Genomic DNA, 7587 nt, shown 5'->3' with positions numbered 1-7587 from the left:
CACTCAGCAGAGCTCACTGTTTAGTCTTGAACTGGAGTTAGAACTGAGTTCTTTAACCCCTCAGTGTTTAGAGAGCTCTTCCTTCAGGGCTGGGTGATTCATAACTGCCGGGGCCTTGCCCTGTGCTTCCCTAAGAGGGAGGACAAGGATTGCCTCAGCCCACGGCCGCTCTCAAGCAGCAATTGCGTAGTTCATGTTTTCTCTGCTCTTTACTGGAAGGCAGCTCTGCCAGGCCGTGCTGCTGGATGTCTGTGAGCCAACAGAGTCAGTGCTGCACCACTGCCATGGAGCATCATGCCAGCCTGCATCATCTGAGCAGGGAAAATGACTGGTGCTGATGGCTGCTGGAATCTGGAGGAGGGCTGTGTTGTTACGGATGATGTGCAGATGATAAAAAGCCATCCTGCTACCAAGAGTTAAACGTTCTAGATAGATTAACATCACAGCAGAGCCAACCCTCGACTTCCTTTCTGCCTCCTCCCAGAGCCTGAGAGGAGGAACCCCCAGCCCCTAAATGGGGGTCACCTCCCCAGCAGCACAGCGCCCTCGCTGCCCTTTGTCTGTCATGCTGTGCTCATTGCAGCGTGGAGCAGCTGGTTGGGGCTGGTCCTGTTCCCTGTGAGCATCCAGATAAGTGGGAGGGACAGACACGAGCTTTGCTGCCTACCTGGTTTGAGGAATAAGGTTCCTTACCTTCCTAGCTTGGGATGGGATTCTGGGGTGATGAGCTACCTGGGCTGCTTAATGAGACATCAGAACTGCAGCACGCACCAAATGTTGGTGGAAGGGAGCAAAACTGCGGGTTGAAATGACATGGCTCTGGGCTTCAGATTGTGATTCTCATTTCCTGTTGAAATAAGTACAGCTTTGAGTTCTGGCATGGGACAGGAACTGAAAACGCCGTCTGTGCCTCAAAACAGCACCTCTGTGATCAGATTTAATGGGAGCCTTTATCTCTCTCTGGCTTAATGGACACAGAGTCCGTCTTTCCTGCAGCTTCCTACCGGTATCATCATCAGACAGAAATACCCGTGGGTTTGCCGTGTCTAAATATTGCTGCATGCAAACAATGCAGCTCCTGAGTCCTTTTTGGCAGTGAAACGCTTCCTCCCACCAACTGTGTTAAAGCGAGATGTAAACAACCTGCACACAGTGACGTGTCACGCCGCTTTCTGCCCCAAAAGAAGCCCTCCTAAGACGGTCCATTTTCTGATAAAGTGTTTTGTAACGTTTGGTTTTGATTCCAACTAAAGCTCATTTTCTCGTGCCTTAGCTGTCGTTCTGGATGGATTTGTTCCACCCTGATGGTTCTCAGGCTCTTTCAGCAGGAAAGTCCCTTTTCCCATCTGGAGGTTGTTGCTTTCCCACCCACGTTCTGCCTGAGAGGAGCAGCAGTTCTGCTCCTGTGATACCTCCTCCGGGCTGTGGTTATGCAGCCCAGAGCAGCAGCTCTGCACCTGGCTCTCATCCATCAGCCATCCTTCTAAGGAGGGAAGCAAGCTGCTACCTGCTCGGGATGAAAGGCATCCATTGTCTGCTAGCACTGAACCTTGGAACCAGGTGGAGCTTTTGTCTTTTCCCATTTTGTTAAAGCAGTTTATTTGTTGGTGTGACTTCTCTTACCATACAGCAGGAAGCGTCGGTTCCAAAAGGCTCCATTTTGTTTATACTAAGAGGGAGAAGATTCCTTCCCAACAGGGTTCCAAGCACGCCGTTGTTGTTCCAAAGTCCAGCAGTGCCACATGTGAATCAGACACTGTTTTAGTTACTGTTCATTCAGATTGTCTCTGAGGAGCACAGAGCAACCCCACGTGAACTTTAGTCCAGGACATCTTGATTAAACATCTTTGTATATCAAGTAACCTAATTACAGTGTCTTGGTACTGGCAAGTCTTGGACATACCAGAACATAATGATGACAAACGTGGCTTCAGTCAGGTCAGACAGTTGCTGAGTGGTGCCTCTTGCTGGGAAAAGAAGCCCCCAGGTGCACGCTGTGATCATTTTTCCCTTCTCCATACAGTATTTCTGTTATGTTGCTTGTGCTAAAACCGTGTGTGTGTGTGGTGGGGAGGATTTTGGGTGCTGCTGAGCATTGTTGAGTCGAAACAAAGCCTGGGTTTGGGGCAGTATTGTGATGAACAGAGGGAAATGGTGACTCTAATTGATGTCTGATCTGGGGACAGAACTGTGCAACAGGAACTGTGTGCTTCCGTGCGGTGTAATGTCAGAGTCAGTGCTATCGGTGGTGTGCAGGCAGATGATAAGGTCTGCACTGGGTGACTTAGTGTGGGACTTGCTCCTAACAGTTCTCAAGAATAGGAGAGGGCCATGGAGGTGTGTGTGGATGAATACACTCCAATGCAAGCTCATGCGATTGGATTGTGCCAGTATTACACTTTCCACAGCCACAGGTGAGACCTTCTTTGGCTCCAGCTCGGACACGTGCTTTTCTTCAGGTGATGGGTGAAATTCTGGTTCTGTTCTCCATTTCCTCATTGTCATCAATAGGATGAGGGCTGCATTTGGGCTTTTTTTAAAGCTACGTGAGGATGTTTGTGGGAAAAGCCTCATTCAACTGCAGCAGAAATGAGGTAAACAAGAGGTGTGACCTGGAGGTAGGCATGGGAAGGGGCCTCTTTCTGCCTAAGTCCTTGGAGCACCCCGCAAACAGAGATGTGTTGGCTCTGTGAGTTCCAACTTCTGAGCTAAAATAGCCCCTTGGTGGTACCTCTGGCAGTGGCTGGTGGTTACGTCGCTCCTGACTCCAGGCAAAAACACTTTGCTGTTAAGTCAAGTGCTTGTGTGGGGCTTGGGAGGGAAGGAGAAGGCAGGTGGTTATCAGTGGCCCCACAGCTGTTCTTAGCCTTCTCCCCATGGTGAGCTAGAGAGCTCGCTATTGACCGACCTCCATTTTAATTAACTCCAGGAGCTGGCAGAGTACACTGAATAATTCAAGGGAGACATGTTTAAACATTTGCACAAGCCTCAGATTCCTCCTGGCTAAAAATAAGCCTGTGAGAAAGAAAACAATTCTCATTCGAGGTACCAGCAGATGGACAGCAGACACAGACCCCATCCCAACACCATCATGTCGCTGCTCTCAGGAGGACATCGGCTGTGGGTCCTATCCCCACTGCTGGGACCTGCCTGGGGGTGGTGCGAAGCAAAGGCATGGACTCAAAGGTGCCTTTTGAGGTTATTTTGGAGCACCCAAATATAAATGGTTCTTCCACAGGGAACCAAATATAAGTGGTTCTTCCACAGGGAACCAAATATAAGTGGTTCTTCCACAGGGAGGTGGTGCGGAGGGGTCTGTGCCTTTCCCACCATAGCTGGGCACCAATGGGCAGAGCCAACGTGTGAAGCTCCATGCTGATGTTCTGCTGAGTGCCTGAGGTTGCCTGCAGGTTTGGTGCATTTCATATATAAAATATGTTGTCTATGTGTCCCCAGGGTGACAAAAAATGTAGAGTTCTGTTTTGGAAATACTTCCATCCTGTGCAGAATAACAGCTTCTCAGGGCAGTGTGTGAGTACTTGGGGTACTTTGTAGTACCATTGCGATGCAAGAATCACTGAAAGGCTGCAGCCCGTTTTCCACCTCGCACAGCTCCTGTGACTAAATGGCCTCCTCCTGATGTTCACCAGCACGCAGGAGAAGAACCAGGCCTTAGATAGACTGCCAGGAACCAGACTGCTGACAGACTGAGACCACTTAGATGGTGTTAAATCACATCTGTGTAAAGGTCCAGTCAATTCCAAGCTGATGGGGTCCGTGATTTAAAGCACTTTACCGTACTCAGGGCTATTTGCTGCAGTCTGCAGTGTCGTGAAAGCAAAACAAAAAAGCTTTTAGAACGTTTATACTTGGAAACCATGTGAAAAACGTCGCCTTTTCTAAAGAAAACTGATGGCAAGGGGGAGTTTGGCTTGTGGAAACTTGAAAATTGAACTGCAAAACAGGTAGGCAAAGGGAAAATTAGTACGTAGCTGCCTGCCCTCTTCTGTGAGAATCATCTGCTTGAATTTTGTTTGATTTTTGATTCACGAATACCAAGAAAGAACAGTCCTGTTAGCGGAACTTTGCTGTATTTGTTTTCCTTGGAGGACGTCAGTGCTTCCTGGAAGCTGCAGAATAAAGAAATAAGGAGATATTTGGTGATTCTTCTGACCTGTCACTCCAACCCCATACGCTGCTTACAGGGTGAGGGAAAATGGCTTTGCTTCAAAGGCCTTTTCTGCAGCTCTTTGCAAGCCTGCTCTCTTCATAGACATGAAAGCACATTCAGCTACAAAGATGTGTGATTGTTTCCACAAAGAAAACGACTTGAAATGTTTTAATACAAAATTACATCCTTCACATAGGACGGTGTATGCTGCACTGAGTGCAGGCCTGGAGCATTGAGCCCCAAGGAAAACTGAAACTGCTGTGGGTCTGTCTGTCCTCACTGACAGCTTTTGAACTGGACAGTCAGCTCAGCAGTGAGACAGAGGCATTGAAATACTGAATTCCTGAAGATTTTTGTGACGTTGATAGCTGGGAAGAGCAGAGGGATGGAAATGGGTGCTGCTGCGCCGTGGAATATGGGCAGCGCTGCTGTTGTGACTCCTCAGCTGTGGTTTGATTTGTAGCTCCGAGCTGGATTTAAGGACATTTACAGCACCAACAGGTGTTCTAGGAAACGAGTCCTGAATGTGAAGCGTAACCAATACAGATCTGGTGTGTTACTGAGCATGGAAACCCACCGCAGGAAACTGATCATAAGGAGATAAGGCTGCAGGATCAGGACAGCCCAGGCGTGATGCAGGGAGTGACACGTGTTGGTGTTTGAACACCCCATGGCAGCCGGGTGTTGCACACCCACGTGCTGCGGGTGCATGAGAAGACTGTGACAAAGAGATGCTATCAGCGGGCTCTGATTAAACTGACGTGAATTACGTGAAACTGCCGCTGTGTCGGAAGCTGTCACACTCAGCAGGGCTGGCAATGAATGATGGCTCTGTCAGGGCTGTTCTCCCAAAGCACAGCAGTGGGCTGGTTCTTCTCTCAGAAGAAAATATCAAGTAGGTGAGTGGCCGTGGGAAGGGGGATGGTTCTCTTGCTGACATTGCTTCCATCGTCCTGTTTCCTGTGAGTTGAGAGTCTGAAACCACAACGAAGAAACACATTTCTTTTCAGTGCTGAGAAAGGTGTGTAAACACTGAAACACCGCAGTGTGTGTGTGTGTGTGTGTGTGTGTGTGTATGTGGAGATGGGGCTGGGCTTTAGAGCTCAGACACACACAGATCTACACCAACACTGATGATACGGAGCTCTGAGGCTGCAGGCAGGCTCTGCTTGGGCTCCCTGCACACAGCAGGGGGTTCAAACTGGACGATCACCGTGGTCCTTTCCAACCATCCTATGGCTCTGTGATGTTCTGTCGGGATCAGGGAAGATACACACAGACCTGGGATGGAGGTCGGGCTACTCTGAGGCCAAGCAACGACAAACGGGTTTGGTGTTAGGAGGAACGTGTTCTCCGGAGCACAGCGAGACACCGGCACAGGATGCCGGGGGAGTTGGGGTCCCAGAGCCGCGGGATGTGGCACTGAGCAGGGTGGGTTCAGGCAGGGGTTGGGGCTGGGGGGCTCGGAGCGCTTCTCTGCTCTCACTGACCCCGACGTTCAGTCACTAAACTCAGCCGGGACGCGGCCCCGCTGTTTCCCCGCAGGCAGCAAATGGCGGCGCGGTGCCGCATCCCCCGGTCCCGCTGTGGGGGCGGGATCAGCCCCGCTCCACCCCCGGGAGGGCCGGGCCCGGCGCATGCTCCGCGGGCGGCCCCCGAGCCGTGCCGGACCGCCGCCCTGCCCATAGCCAGCGCTGCGGGAGCCGCGAGCACCGAGCCCGGGCCGCGCCGACCCCCGGCCCCGTGGGGCGAGAGGCTGAGGGGTACGGCCGGCCCAGCTGCCACGGGAGCGGTGAGTGGGGCCGGGGGGGGGGATCCGCGGCCCTCAGACGGGCCTGGCGTGGGGAAGAGGGTGGTGGTGGTGGGGCGGCGAGATCCCCGCGGGGCTGCCGGGACATGGCGGCCGGTTCCCCTGGAGCCCTTCGGGGCCGCTGGGCTGAGAGCGGACGGCGGGGTGCGGGGGGAGGGGAGCGGCCCGCGAGGGGGCGGCGGGCCCCGCTGAGCCGCACGGCCGCGATCCGGGGGCTCGGCCCCGCTGAACGGGCTGTGTTGGAGCGGGGGGGGGAGGAGAGGAGAGAAGCGGGTGGGGGCAGCTCGGGTTGGGGCTGAGTCCGGCTGCACATCGCCGGGTGCTCCCGCTCACAAACGGGCCGCGCTGCGCCCAGCGGAGTTCCCCGCTGATAACGCCGCGTTGCGCTTCCGTGCGAGCTCAGGGCGGGCGATGCGGCCCGGCCTCGGGCTGTAGCGGAGGTGGAGGCACCTCTTGGACCGCTGACAAACCCCCGGGTGCTCCTTCCCGGTGTGTCTGTGTGCGTCCTGTGGTGCCGGGGGTTGTACAATAGCTGTGCGGAGCTCTTATACGGGACAACCGGGAATTAGGGGTCCGAAAGCCAAACCACCTCCGGGCCCAGTGCGGTGGAAGCAGAAGGACCGACCGCACGGCGCTGTGGGGTGAGGCCGGGCCGGCTGTGCTGGAACGAATCCTCATGTCCCTGCTGGAAATAAAGCAGGAGCTGCTGGGGGCTGGAGCGTGTTGTGTGCGGGAGAATGGGAGTCCTCCCAAATTGCATCAGTGCTTATATTTAACTCCAGTCCGCCCGGTTTGGCTCTTGTTGGGAGGCGATGCTCAGAGATGTCCGTGTGTGTGTGTGTGTGTGCCGGTGCTGCTTTGATCGCCAGAGCAGGAGATCGCTGCTGGGTTCTGTTTTGCCCATATATGAGGAGCGGGAGGCGTTTCCTTCTGCCACTTGTTTTTGAAACGTGCAGGAAGTCGCACCTCGATCTGGGTCTGTGCTCGGTGACACTACGGGGCAGGACAGGTGCTTTGAAACGGAGTGGGCTGAGGGCAGGTTCTTTAACATGAGAGTGAGGTGCTGGAACAGCTGTGGGTGCCCCGTCCATCCCTGGAGGTGTTCAAGGCCAGGGCAGCCTGGTCTAGGATTAAATGTGCAGGTTGGCAGCCCTGCCTGTGGCATTGGGGGCTGGAGATGATCCTTCCAACCTGGGCTGTTCAATATCATTGTGTGAGGGCAGGATGCTCCGAGCAGCCAGCAGGTTGCAGCCGGCCCATGCTGGAGCATCTGCAGTGCTATAAGCGAGCGATCACAGGCAGATCTTATGCTTCTCTAAATCTATTTGTGGAGATTTTGTTCTGTTTGAACATCTCGCTTGTCTACGTGTCTGTGAGCTGTTTGCCCCATAGCCCCGTGGAACAGAGCACATACTGTGCTCGTGCAGAGCAAAGCTGCAAGCGTTTGACCTTTGGGAATGGTTAGGTGACAAACTGGTAAGAAATCAGACTGAGTGGGTCTGAATTTGCTCTGGAATATAAACATGGAGCTGGAATGAATCTGTTGACTCCTGCAAGTCTCTGCTTTGTGAAAATCTTTTGAACTGGCCCTTTTTGAGAAGATTGT

At 53.3% G+C, this 7587-nt stretch overlaps 1 protein-coding gene across 4 annotated transcripts in view; it reads left to right on the top strand.

Annotated features, from left to right (window-relative positions):
* Positions 1 to 5809: 5809 nt before the first annotated feature.
* The window catches only part of JAK1 (Janus kinase 1), a 50831-nt gene continuing 49053 nt past the window's right edge, over positions 5810 to 7587 (top strand). For all 4 annotated transcript variants that reach the window (XM_015870745.2, XM_015870743.2, XM_015870746.2 and 1 more), the window contains exon 1: positions 5810 to 5963. The gene's annotated coding sequence lies outside the window, so the exon portion shown is untranslated. The remainder of the gene's footprint in view (positions 5964 to 7587) is intronic.

Source organism: Coturnix japonica, chromosome 8, assembly GCF_001577835.2.
Source record: "Coturnix japonica isolate 7356 chromosome 8, Coturnix japonica 2.1, whole genome shotgun sequence".
Classification (NCBI taxonomy): Eukaryota; Metazoa; Chordata; class Aves; order Galliformes; family Phasianidae; genus Coturnix; species Coturnix japonica.
This window is presented reverse-complemented; position numbering and strand designations above follow the sequence as displayed.